This window comes from Crocuta crocuta, unplaced genomic scaffold (genome assembly GCF_008692635.1).
Source record: "Crocuta crocuta isolate KB4526 unplaced genomic scaffold, BGI_CrCroc_1.0 scaffold131, whole genome shotgun sequence".
Lineage (NCBI taxonomy): Eukaryota > Metazoa > Chordata > Mammalia > Carnivora > Hyaenidae > Crocuta > Crocuta crocuta.
This window is the reverse complement of record NW_027528977.1, coordinates 8096550-8110200: the sequence shown is the minus strand read 5'-3', so window position 1 is coordinate 8110200 and position 13651 is coordinate 8096550.

The following is a 13651-nucleotide window of genomic DNA, read 5'->3' as shown; positions in this document are numbered from 1 at the left end:
ATATGACCAAGCCAGGACTTGTGCCATACAAATGCTTATTGTCACCATGTTAGGACTCCATGAACTTAAAAAAAAAAAATATATATATATATATATATATGTCATTATAGATTATTTTGACTTATCAGATATAAAATCATTTTATATTCTTTACATAACCGAAGGACCAGTTTTTCACCTTCTATAGTTGCTTCACGTGTGTGTGTGTGTGAGTGTGTGTGTGTGTGTGAGAGAGAGAGAGAGAACGCGCACAAGTGAGAGAGGGGAAGAGAGAGAGAATTCCACAAGGGGCATTGGAGGGGTAGGGTGGGAAGCAGAGCTCATGTATTACCTGAAGTGGGCCTCGAGCTCACCAGATATGGGACTTGAACTCACAAACCATGAGATCGTGACTGAGCTGATATCAGATGCTTAATGACTGAGCCACCCTGGTACCCAACATTTTTTTATATATAACTTAAAAAGCATTTAAACTTTTAAATAATACACAGACATCTACCTCTAAACTGTAAACTTAAATACAATGAGAGTGAGTCAGAGTTAAGTGGAAATTCCATTTTAGAAATCAAGCTCATTCCATTCCTATTTGTCACAGCCACTTTGTAAGCTACTTGAAGTGGGCTCTAGAACTTTACTGATCTTCGTCTAATCTTCCACATTCTTGGCGACACAGATCACGTCGTACTGTACTCAGATCCTATCATACTCTAAATAAAGATGAGGTTTTAACCCATCCCCTGAGTTGTTTTTCATGGCAATGATGGATTTATGATAATCCATCTACCTCTATTGCCATGCCCTTGTGAACAATGGTACACATTTTTAAAAGAACTTACTGTGGAATTAAATCAAGCTAACTGTCTTCTATGCCTCAAACCAACCCCCTACCCCAGCATTCATCTATTGAATGTGTTAAAAAAAATATGAATGTGTGATTAGTTCAGTAGTTACAGCGTGAAAAGTTCAGTCTGTAGCTGTGATCTGCTCGGAACAGCTAAGGTACAGAGTAGATTCTCAGATTTTGGGATGTCCGTGATGAATGAAATTTCATAAAAACAAAAATTGGGGATGCACACAGGTTGGCTGAGTTGATTTTGCTAGGTGCAGATATTAAAAAACCCATAGCTACCATTAACAATAAGAAAAGTCACAATTTATAATAGAATAAACTTTGTACTAAAAAGGTTGTAAGGATAATCTTGGAATGTTAGTATTAAATTAACAAATTTAATTTTTTTAAATGTTTATTTGAGAGAGAGAGAGAGAGAGAGAGTGTGTGTGTGTGTGTGTGTGTGTGAGAGAGAGAGAGAGAGAGAGAGAGAGAGAGAGAGAGAGAGAGAGAGAGAGAGAGAGAGAGAGAGAGAGAGAGAGAGAGAGAGAGAGAGAGAGAGGGCGAGCAGGGAAGGGGCAAAGAAAGGGAGAGAGAGAATTCTAAGCAGGCTTACACTGTCCACTCAGACCCTGACATGGGGGCTTGATCCCATTAACCCGTGAGATCATGACCTGAGCAGAAACAAAGACTTGGCTGCTTAACCAACTGAGCCACCCAGGTGCCCCCAACAAATTTAGCTTTATGAAAACTTGACTCAATCTTGTATTCATCTAGCTTTCCAAAGCAAATCTTATAATCAATATGCATGTTCCTGTAGGGATTTTGATTGGAATTGTATTAAACTTATAAACTATTTAAGGAGAGAAAGAACTTAGTTGAATCTCATCTATGAACATGGTTGGTTTTTTTCTAATAACTTAATTCTCCTTGAAGCTTTCAGTATAATAAGTGCATTTTTAAAGAAGCTTAAAAATCCCTTGTGTATTTTAGGCAGTTTTAATTCCATACTTTCGAGTTTTTGTTGTTTTTTTAAACACGAAGAACAAAGTTTAATGACATATATACTTCCTGTGTACATGAGAAAGACCCAGGAAAACTGAATTACTTCTTTTTGTTAGTATTTTGAATGGGATTTTCCCCCCATTAACTTCTAATGAGTTATAAAGTGTAAAAATAAATATTAGTGTTTGAATATCACTTTGAATCCAGCAGCTTTGCTGAATCGGCTTCTTTACTTTAAATCATTGCGTTTTGTTTTTCATGGATTTTTTTATGTAGTAAACTATATCATCTATAAATAATGACACTTGTATTTTTTCTTTTCTAATCTTTAGATCTTATTTGCTTTTTTTTTTGCATCAGATAGGATGGCTGTTTCACTTCTTATTGATGAAGAAAATTAACCTTATATATATAAAGGAAAAAAAATGGTAGCATTAGAATTTGTCGAATATTTTAATTCTAAACAATTTGTAAGAGTATATAAAACTTAGAGTATATCACATTACTATTGCTTGAGACAAGATGTCTTCTCAATTCTGCACATAAATTTTACTACATAATGAAAATTATCTCTTATTCTTGCTTTCATGAGACTACTTTTGGGGAGCCTGGAAAGCTCAGTCAGTTAAGCATCTGACTTTGACTCAGGTCATGATCTCACAACTCCTGGGTTCAAGCCCCACATTGGGCTTTGTGTTGACAGCTCAGAGCCTGGAGCCTGCTTCACTTACTGTGTCTCCCTCTCTCTCTGTTCCTCACCCATTCATGCTCGCTTGCTCTCAAAAAATAAGTAAACATTAAAAAAATTGTTTTTAAAGACAAAAAACTGCTTCTAAAGTTTGTCATTACATAAGATGTTTGCTAATTTTTTAAAGCTCCTCTTATGGAAGGTTTCTTCAATCCCTCCTTGATGGGGCTTTTTTCTTTCTTTGAATCATTAATGAGTATTGTTGCATGTTTATGAAGTTTTTAAAAAATCTATTGAGATGATCATTTTATATGGTCAAATGTATATATCTTCTCCTTTATGCTTTTCTTGTGACTTTTTAAAATCTCTATTTTTTCCCTAGAGTCTAATGATGAACTATACTTAGAAGACTGTTTGGTCATGTTGTATTTTGTTATATAAGGCTATATATATTTAGATAATGAAGTTAGACTTGCTTAGCTAATACTTTTTTCTAAGTGCTGCATTCATGTTCATAGTGAGATTTGATTATTTTTCTTGAACTGTCTTGGTTTCACATAAATATACTAACGTCATAAAAATTAGCTTTTTTTTTCTCTTGTTATTTGGAAGAATTTATTTAAGATAGGGATTATCTGTGCTTTTAAGTTTAATAAAGTTACATAGTTCTGGCTTTGAGGGAAAAGATATACTAATGTTCTTCTATTTCTTTAATATCTACTGACCCATTGTTGGGTCACTTATTGTTCAATTCTGGTAGTTTAACATTTCCTAGAAAAATTTCTACTGTATCAAATTTTAATATTTGGTGACATTAAATTTTCTAACATACCTGTATTATTTTGTCAAATCAAAATTATATATGATGTTACCCCTGTTCATTCTTGGTATATTTAATTTGTGTGCTTCCCCTGCCCCACTCCCCACTGTTACGCAATGGAAGCAATCTCTTTTTCCTCTCTGGGAAATGGAAAATTTCTTTCTAACTTTGATATTCTGCAATATCACTATATTATACCTCAGTGTACTTAAATGCAGTTTAAAAGTGAAGACTCACATCTTTCTTCACTTCCGGAAAATTCCCAACTATTGTCTTTGTAAATATTGACAAGAGCCTCAATTTTATTCTCTTTATCTAGAATGCCTCTTGCATGTGTTTTGGACCTTCTCATACTCCCTTTCATTTTTCTTGATTAAATAAAAATTTATTTTCCTATTCAATTATTTTTTCTCTTTCATTCTGGAAAAAAAAATGTCCTTAGGCTTCTCTTCATATTCTATTTTCAGTTGCTTTAATATTTCTTCTATTGAGCTTTTATAAACTTTATTTTTATATTGAGAGTGAGGGAGAGAGTGCTCTTGCATGCACGAGTGGGGGAGGGGCAGAGGAAGAAAGGGAGAGAATCTGAAGTAGGCTCTACACCTAGTGCAGAGCCCTACCTGGGGCTTTCCCAGACTGTGAGATCATGACCTGAGCCGAAATCAAAAGTCAGATACTTAACGGACTGAGCCACCTAGGTGTCCCATCTACTGAATTTTTAAATATTAGTGTACCATCTTATAACTTTTTGTTTCACAAAAAAGATGTCTTTTTCTCTTGGAAGACTTTAAATGTACTCATTTAAGCATCCCTTACTCTTTCTCTTATTTCTTTGCTGCTAGTTACGTCTGTTGTCTATTATCTTGATGCAGACATTCTGATTGATAAGTTTCAGCATTCTTGTCTGTGAGCTCATTTTCCTAGGCATTATTTCCTCTTTGAGCTCACTCATGTATATACCCTGGATTGTGGAGATTGCCCTTTTTAGCTTTCTCTAAGGGTTTTGAATGTCCCTGAGCAAGTTCTTAAGTTTGTGTTTGACTCTGGATTTTTTGGAGTCGGATAGTGTTAAGTAGGCCTCTGCAATCATGTGACACAGATCCAAGATTCTGGAATCACATGGCTTGAATAGATGATTGACTTACCAGTTCCTGTTCTCTTACTGGAAGACTAACTGGTTTTTCACCACAAGGGTAATAACAGGCAATTATAACTCTTATCCTCAGGCTGGTGTTAATGTACAGACCCTATGGCTCTGTTCACTCCCAGGATCTGCCTCTTTTACCATGAGTTTCCAGACTTCAGTTCAAAATCACTACATTTCTGGCATCTGGGTAATTCTCAGTATTCTCCTCATCCAGACTATGTAAATAAAGATAAATGTAGTTTAATATATTTTATTTAGTATTTCTAGTTTCTTGAGTGCAAGTGAGGATTTCAGGTATGTACTTATGATGTCCTCTTGACTTAGAAATCTCCACAGTGTTCTGGTCATATAAACACAGAAAGAAATTACTTATGGGTAATAAGTAACTCATACCTCATAAGGATGAGTTACATTTCTTACCGCAAATCTTAAAACTGAATTTTTTTAGCTACTAGGTAGTTTTGGTACAATTTGTTGCTCACTTCTGGCAGCTATAGCTACAGAGTTCTGACTGGGCTGCATTTATGTGAGATTTTCCTTTTCTCTGACTCTCTCAACTTTTAATTTTATATTTTAGCACTTTATGAATTTTTGTAAAATTTCTCACTTCTTTTTGTAGAATGAGGTGGCATATAAATAAAATTCTCAAGTATTATAATTCTGTTTATTTATATCTGTTAACCATATAGATTATGACCTCAAGAAGTACAAGAACTGGATTCCTCTTTGAATCTGTATGGACAGTTAAGTTCCTGGATTGTAGCTGGTGCTCCATAAATGCTGGCTGAGTGAAGGAATGAAACACTGGCAGTATAACTCTTACCACAACCCTTTACTTATTCTTCCCTTTTCCTTTTATGTGTCAGCCAGACAAAGTGCAGGTCTGGTTGTTGAGAGTATCAATGCATGTGAACATATATTCTTCTTTCTAAAACAAACAAAAATCCCAGACTAACTGTCAAACATTTAGCCTTCTTCCTCATGTATTTTCATTGGAAAATTGATTTGTTCTTTGTCATGTATTCAAAAGGCATTTTTCAGAAAATTGCTATGTGCTCAAAAACTATTGTAGGCCTCAAGTAATTTAATATGAACAAGACACAGTCCCTGACTCAAGACCTTCCCGTTTGGTGGGTGGAGGAACGCTTGCAAGGCAAGAAACCAGTCCTGTCGACAAATTGATCTTCTACTTCTAGCCTTCAGAATTGTGAGAAAATAAGTTTCTGTTTATCAAGTTATTCAATTAGGGGTATTTTGTTAGGACAGCATTAGCAGACTAATAGACATACTCTCTCTTTTTCTTCTTAAAATAATTCTAATCTGCTTTGGACAGTAGGTTAGGCTTTATATCATCTGCAACATTTTACACTTACTCAGTCTTTCTCTTATTAGTCACCAGTATCCCTCAAAATGTGTTTTTCCAAAAGGTATTGTACATCTTATTCTTGCTCTCTCTCTATTCCTAGCAGGAGATGGGCACAGCACGATCTGAGGGCAAGGCCCCAGACAATATGGGGACCCAGCTTCTAGCTCTGTGCAAATACCGGAAGCATTGAATTGCTTATGGCCTCCCTGGACTCATTGTAACATGAGTGGAACCTGTTACTTTCCATTTTGCATATTTATTATTTATTATTTCTTGCTTTGCACTCCTGTTCCCTACCTTTATTTCTCTTTCAATTTTGTTTCTCCTCTTGACTCTTTAATATATATTTGTGAGCTAAGGAGAAGATGTTATTCTCCAGTCTAACAGTGCTTTGAAGCATAGAGAAACTGTCATTTATTCAAACAAGTCATTTAAATGATACTAAAATGCATTTATTTGAGGTTCTTAAAAAAATGTCATTCTTGGAAGTTGTGTGAGGTGGAAAAAAAAAAAATGAAACCAAAATGTATCACTACTCAAGACATAAAACTGAAAACTTGTGCCAAACCAAGAACATTTGCATAATGAAACAGTTCCTTTTCCCATTAAATAATTACTTTGGATTAATAGATTTGTTAGTAATGAATTAAACACTGAATAGACCTTTATTTTTCTTTTTTTTATGACCCAGAGCAATAGTATGCCTTCCTGTAACTTTCATTTTTTGGTTCTAGCCCTTCACCTGGATCTGGACATAATATGTGAAATCCCACTTATACCTGACAGTTCTTCCAGTATCTGAAGACGATCACATGATATATCAAATGTGCCATCGAAGAACTCCTATTTTTTTTTCACTTTGGCCAAAAACTGTCATGAGAGACTAAATCATGTGATTAGCTCAAAGTTAGATGTCAATTCATTTTAATTAAATTCAAGTTAGTGAGATGTGCAGGGCTCTAGAGAATAATGTCACAGTTCCTTAGCTGGCTCATACCTCATTCTCTGGCCCTAATCCATCCTCAACTTGCTGACATTTCCACAGATACTTGTGCTTAGACTTCAAGGACATGAGGCTGGGACTTCTTATCCCTTAGGAGTGATTATTTAAAAATATTTCCCCTAAACATGCCATGTGTTTCCACACTGGTGTGCCTTTGCATATGTTGGTTCTTCTACCTAGACCATCCTTCTTCTCCTTGACCATTCTTCAAAATCCAACTCAAATCTTGTGAAAATATTCCTTAACTCCCCCAGGAAGAGTTCATTGCCCCCTATTTCTGCTCTGGACACTTGGTTCATGTCCTCCTTCTCTACATTATGGGTCTTAAGTGTTTGTAAGGTTTTTGAGGGCAGGGACTGTGTCTCTTTAAAATTTTATATTCTCAGAGTGCCTAGGTGACTCAGTTGAGTGTCTGACTCTTAATTTTAGTGTAGGTCATGACCCGAAGGTCTTGGGATCGAGCCCCATCTTTTGGCTCTGCACTGAGCATGGAGACTGCTTAAGATTCTCTCTCTCTCTCTCTCTCTTCCCCCCCTCCCTCCCTCTCAAAAAAAAATTGAATTCTCAGTAATTCATTTATTGAGTTGACCCTCAAATATTTGTGAGCCACATGATGCCTGGAGAATGAATGCAGGCTCATATAAAGCTTAAAAACCACAAATCTTTGGAAGAAAATTAGTCTGATTGAAAAGAAAGATAGTAATGGTGGAGGTTGCCAGTAATGAAGGACAAAATCTTTGGGAACAAAGCTAATGGCCTCAGATGATTTTGTACCCATGCACAGAGTGTTCAGAAGGAAACTCATTGAATTAGTCCTAAGGTATATCATGGCTGTGGCTATGTCTGCAATAGAGTGGCCTCACAGCACACCAGCAACTGCTTGTGTCTTGGCTTTCTGGGAAGTTCATAACTGACAAAGTTTTGAGTTACACTGCTCTGAATTAGTTACCCCCAGGACAGGGAGTCCCTGCTTCCTATCCTCTCAGTATCAGTGCATGTACTTGTATTATGACAGCCCAACTTGTAGTTTACTGTGGCTAGAATTGGGCTAATCATTTATCCTATCTGTTATTAAATGGCCCTCTTCTTCAACCTTTCTTAATGCTGGTTTTCTCTTCCTTCATCATGATTTCTTCTCTTCCTTCCTCAAATGACTTTTCCCTTTTTTCCTGCACTTGCCCTTTCCCCTCCTTAAAATCACTTAGATCAACAGCCTTGGGATTTCAATCTTCTGGGTTTGTTCCAATTATGATCATCCCATGCTGCTTCCTTGTCTCATATATCCATGGAAATTAGAGAAATATCCACAAGGAAGAGTGTTTCCATTACCATAGCCAACTAAATAAATGAAATAAAGTCTATACTCTTATAAATCAACACTTGTGTTCCAGAACAATATCAGGAGCCCTGGGAAGATAAAAAATAAAAAGCTAATATTTTTTCATCAAAGAACATGATCAAAATCAGATAATCCCAGAGGTGCCTAAACAAGGAGTATCACCCTTGGAGCAAACAGAGGCACAGATGAATCTTTCCTTTTTTTTCCTTTAATCATATTCTTGCTCCTGCCTAGCTGGCAGGCTGCCCTTAGATTGTGCAATGTGGATACCAGGCATCTCACACTGAAAACAGTAGGGCTTCTTTCCTTTCTTCTTTCCACTCAAGAGAAACCTCTGGGACTATGATGAGCAGTGCAATTTGTCTGTGAAGAGAAAGAGTAGGAAATTGTATTCAGCAGATAGTAAATTAGGAGCTATTGAAGAACATGGTATACATGATCCAGACCAATAGGTCTCTAGAGAGGTGTGACTGGGGTAGAAGTGTCATGAAAGAGAATGGGATGTACAGTTTGGGGCGGAAGAACTCTTTGGAAGCAAATGGGAGGTGTTCTTTGGCACTTTTGTGTCTCAGCCTGGTCTTGGGATGAAATTATATCATTGGTCTATCATTTCAATTATTACTCTGAAACATGTGTTGTACACAAATATGGGTGTGAACCATTCTAACAATTCCAGGATGTTCGATATGGAACCACAAAATAAATGGACACAATTTGGAAATTTTTGAGATTTTAAGTACTGGTGAGGATGAGAAGCAATGAGAATGGGGATGTTTTTATATTATTAAGCAGAGTGTAAATTGGTACATTGCTTTGGAGCACCTTTAGCAACATTTGGTAAAATTGCATACGCATGTAGCCTTTGACCCAAGCTTGTCACTACTAAGTTTATATCCTAAAGTGGGGGTAGGCAGAGTTTTTCTGTAAAAGACCAGATAATAAATATTTTCAGATTTGCAAACTATACATTCTGTCACAACTACTCAACTGTACCACTGTAGCGTGAAGGCACCTATAGATAAACAGCTGAGCATGGCTGTATTCCAATAAAACTTTATTGACAAAAACAGATGGAAGGCCAGATTTGGCTCATAGGCATGGTTTCTGATCCTGCCCTAAAGAAACTCTCAATCATACACACAGAGGAAAATGTACAAGAATGTTCATAATGGTAATGTTGGTAATATAAAAAATTAGAAACAACCTAAAGTCCATCACTAGAGAAATGGACAAATGAATTGTTACATATATATGCAATGAAACGCTATACCACAATAAACAAGAACACTCTATATCATCATGGATAAATCTCACATAATGTTCAAACAGGAAGGATGCAGACATAATTATACAATTTAAAGCTTTAAATATACAAAACGATTATATTGTTTTGAGATACATGTAGTAAAAATATAAAGACATTTTTGAGAAAGACAAACACCAAATTTAGGATAATGATAAGTTATGTGGAGAATAAGGTACTGCTGCCAGGGAGGGACATTTGGTAGACTCAAATTGAGGTGTAATGCTTTATTTCTTAAGCATGTAGAGGATGGACATAATTGTAAATGAGTGCTCATTATACTATACCCTAGACTTTTTTGTGTGTCTCAAATACTTTGAAAAAATTTCTAGGGTTTTTAATTTCAAAAGTCTTTGCATTGAGCTGTAGCTTTTGACCTGATAGGCAGCTGCAATTACCTTGTCTCATTCAATGGTGTGACCCACACAGTCAGTCCATGGGTGTTTGATAGCAAATTTAACATAAAAACATTTGTGCTGGACAATGAAAATGCTTTCAATAGCTCTGGTCTTTCAGCAACACTCTGATTTGTAATTGGAATAGGTTGCTATGGAAAATTGCTGGTTGAGGGGAGAAAGGGTTTTTAGGATTTTGTTTTTTTATTTATTCATCTTTATACTTTACCATGACTTCAGTTTTCTTGCCTGGATTCCATGGTTTCATTGTTGTTCTCTGTTTGTTTTCTTTCTCTTTGAACATTCTAGTAAGAGACTCACCAACAATCTTTGTCCTTTATTTCACATCTTAGCTGGATGAGTTTAGGTCACCAAGTCTTCCAAGTTAGGTGACTTTCTTATTCTCCAGAGAGGATGAGACATATTGGAAGTGTCTTCTACATGGGGAATTGATTAAGTTCAGATTTTTCCCACTCTGGGAAGATGCTGATTTGGATTCATAGCCATGATATGAGTCAGCTGCAGCTGGGAACATATCGTCCACTTACAGTGAGCTGTTCCATACTTGGGGAAGGTGACAGATGGACAGGGCAGGAGAGAGAAGTACTGGATTTGTTCTAGTATTTAGGAATTTTTTCCATAAAGACATGCCTTGGACTACCACTCACTTTTGCATGGCCCTTAGGCACAGCTGTCTGGGAAGGACTCTTGTTTTTGTCTGTACTGGGCACAGAAGACAAATGGTCTTTGAACTTGATAGAATTGAAATATCCAGGAGAGATTCTGCCAACTGATTGTTGACATAGAAGCAAATGCCATCAGCGCATTGCCAATATAGTCTATACAGGCAGGGTTGAGTTACAACTAAGACTAGAAGCATATAGTTTGTATGGTTGTTGTGCTAAAACAGTGAGAATTAATCTCAGTGCGAATTGGCTGTGTTTATCCAGCACACTGCATTCTATTTTCTCCACAGCTGTTCACTGCCATACATTTCTGATCCAAAACACAAAGTTGTCCAAAAATTGTGGAACACATTGACCTGATCTTCCCACTAGGGAAATAGCATTACAGGAAAGATGAAACTATTAGAATAAGGCTTTTGTGGGAAATTCAATATTTCTGGATTTGTAGGAAAGATTAGTTTCCTACCTCTATGTAATTTATCTTCATTATTAAAGTCTGGGACTAACAAATGTGTTTTCCAACAAATGTAACTTTGATATTCAAAGAATTTAATAGGGCTCTTGAAAACTGAAATGGCAGCAAATATTGAATTAGAAATTATGAGTAATGAGAATGAGGGTCATGGGTAGGGAATATAGAATATAAACATACTAACTGGTAATAAATTGAGTACAGGGGTCTAGGAAAGTCAGCAACTCATAAGAAGACATATTTAAAAGACCTTAAGAAAGAAATGTGTTGAATTACTTTTAGATGTACATGATAAATAAAATATGCTGTCAAAATATTGCTTACTAAGATGCTTTACTTGAAGATATGTATAAAAAATAAAAGTTGGCACATTAATGTACTCTTACAAGAAGTGATCACCACTGAGAAGGAGAAAGTATAGTGTGTTGATTAAGAGCCTGGTGTTTGTAGCTGGGTTCTAAACTCTATAGATACCACCTTGCTAGTTGCTCTTTGCAATTTTGTTTTTGCACCTGTAAGGAACAGATTAAAGTAATTACTTACATTCATTATAAAGATTTAACAAGATAATATTAAACAGTGTAATTCCTGGCACTGCCAATCAACACTCAATTCATATCTATTATGATTACATTATATAATTGTCACGTCACATTTCTTATTAATAGAACTAAGGTAGACAATTTAGTTCAGTTCTTAATTGTAAAGAGCAAAGAATCTGAATTAATGAGATCTGAATTAAAGAAGTTTTTCTCTATCAAGTTTGGCATTTTGGATCTCCGAAGACAATGCTTTAATTAATTTTAAGAAAGCATTTTTTTATTGATTTATTTTTGAGAGAGAGAGAGAGAGAGAGAGAGAGAAGCCAAGTGGGGGAGGGGCAGATAGAGAAGGGGGAGGGGCAGATAGAGAAGGGGCAGGCGTGAGGCTCTGAGCTATCAGCACAGAGCCTGAAGTGGGACTCAAACCTACGAACTGTAAGATCATGACCTGAGCTGAAGTCGGACACTCAGCTGACTGAGCCACCCAGGTGCCCCAAGAAAACATTTTAAAGTAGCTACTGTGTGGAGTCAACAATGGCATATATAGAAGAAGAATTACAAAAAGAGGGACTTCCATAGTTTTATATTATTTCTTTGAATTTACACCTTTAAAATGTCAAGGTTATGCTTGTTGAAAACATTATAGCTATAGAATGTACTTCTGAATATTCCAAATGGCCAATGCCATAGGAGAATTAAAGTTTATTAGCTAAATTATGTTTTAGAAAAATATTTGGAATAATAGTGCACAGATTAGCATTTTCTTATTCTTCATTACAAGAAATTTTATGTTTCTCGGTTGGTTGGGTTTGATTTTGGCTTCCCAGTGGGTTGACTATAAAACTCTGAAGGACATATGATTGGAAGGAGAAGCAGAAATAATTTTGGAAGAAGTTGGGCTATTCTTTGGGTGGAGGTGGGATCAGTGGGAATTTGTTTTCTCATTGGAAAGGAGAGCAAATAGGAATCACAGCGCTCTCTGACCAATTGTCAACCCCTTAAAAAAATAAGCTCTGGCAGAGGCAGTACTGAGGCACCTCCATTTGCCTTCTTCATGAGGAACTTTACTGGAAAGAATGAGAATACTAGTGGGAGGAAATGTCCAATTCTATATAATATCTACAAGTTTTCAGAGGGCTATCTTTTACTATCATCTGAGAAATGAATGCATTGTGCGTAAAACGAAAAATTGTGTTTTATGGTGGTGTTATTCAGATCACATAAGACTTAATATGATTTGGCTATTGTTGATAATGCTGCTATAAACATCAGGGTGCATGTGTCCCTTCCAAACAGTATTTTTGTATGCTTTGGGTAAATCCCTAGTAATGCAATTGTTGGATTGTAGAGTAGTTCTATTTTTAGCTTTTTGCAGAAACTCCATACTGTTTTCCAGAGTGGCTGCACCATTTTGCATTCCCACCAGCAGTGTAAGAGTTCCCCTTTCTCCACATCCCTGCCATCATCTATTGTTTCCTGTGTTACTAATTTTAGCCTTACTGACAGGTGTGAAGTGATATCAGTATCGTTTTGATTTGTATTTACCTGATGATAAGTAATGTTGGACATCTTTTCACATGTCTCTTAGCCATCTGGATGTTTTCTTTGAAAAAATTGATGTCTTCTGCCCATTTAAAAACTGGCTAATGTGTGATTTGGGTGTTGAGTTTAATAAATTCTTTATATTTTTTGGATATTAACCCTTCATCAGATATGTTATTTGCAAATATCTTCTCCCATTCTAAAGGTTGCCTTTTAGCTTTGTTGATTATTCCCTTCATTGTGCAGAAGCTTTTAATCTTGATGAAGTTCAAATAGTTCGTTTGTGCTTTTGTTTCCCTTGCCTCTGGAGACCTACTAGAAAGAAGTTGCTAAGGCCGATGTGAAAGAGTTTACTGCCTGTGCTCTACTCTAGGATTTTAATGATTTTCTGTCTTACATTTAGATCTTTCATACTTCTCAAATTTACTTTTCTGTATGGTATAAGAAAGTGGTCCAGCTCTATTGTTTTGTGTGTTGCTGTCCAGTTTTCCCAACACCATTTGCTGAAGAGACT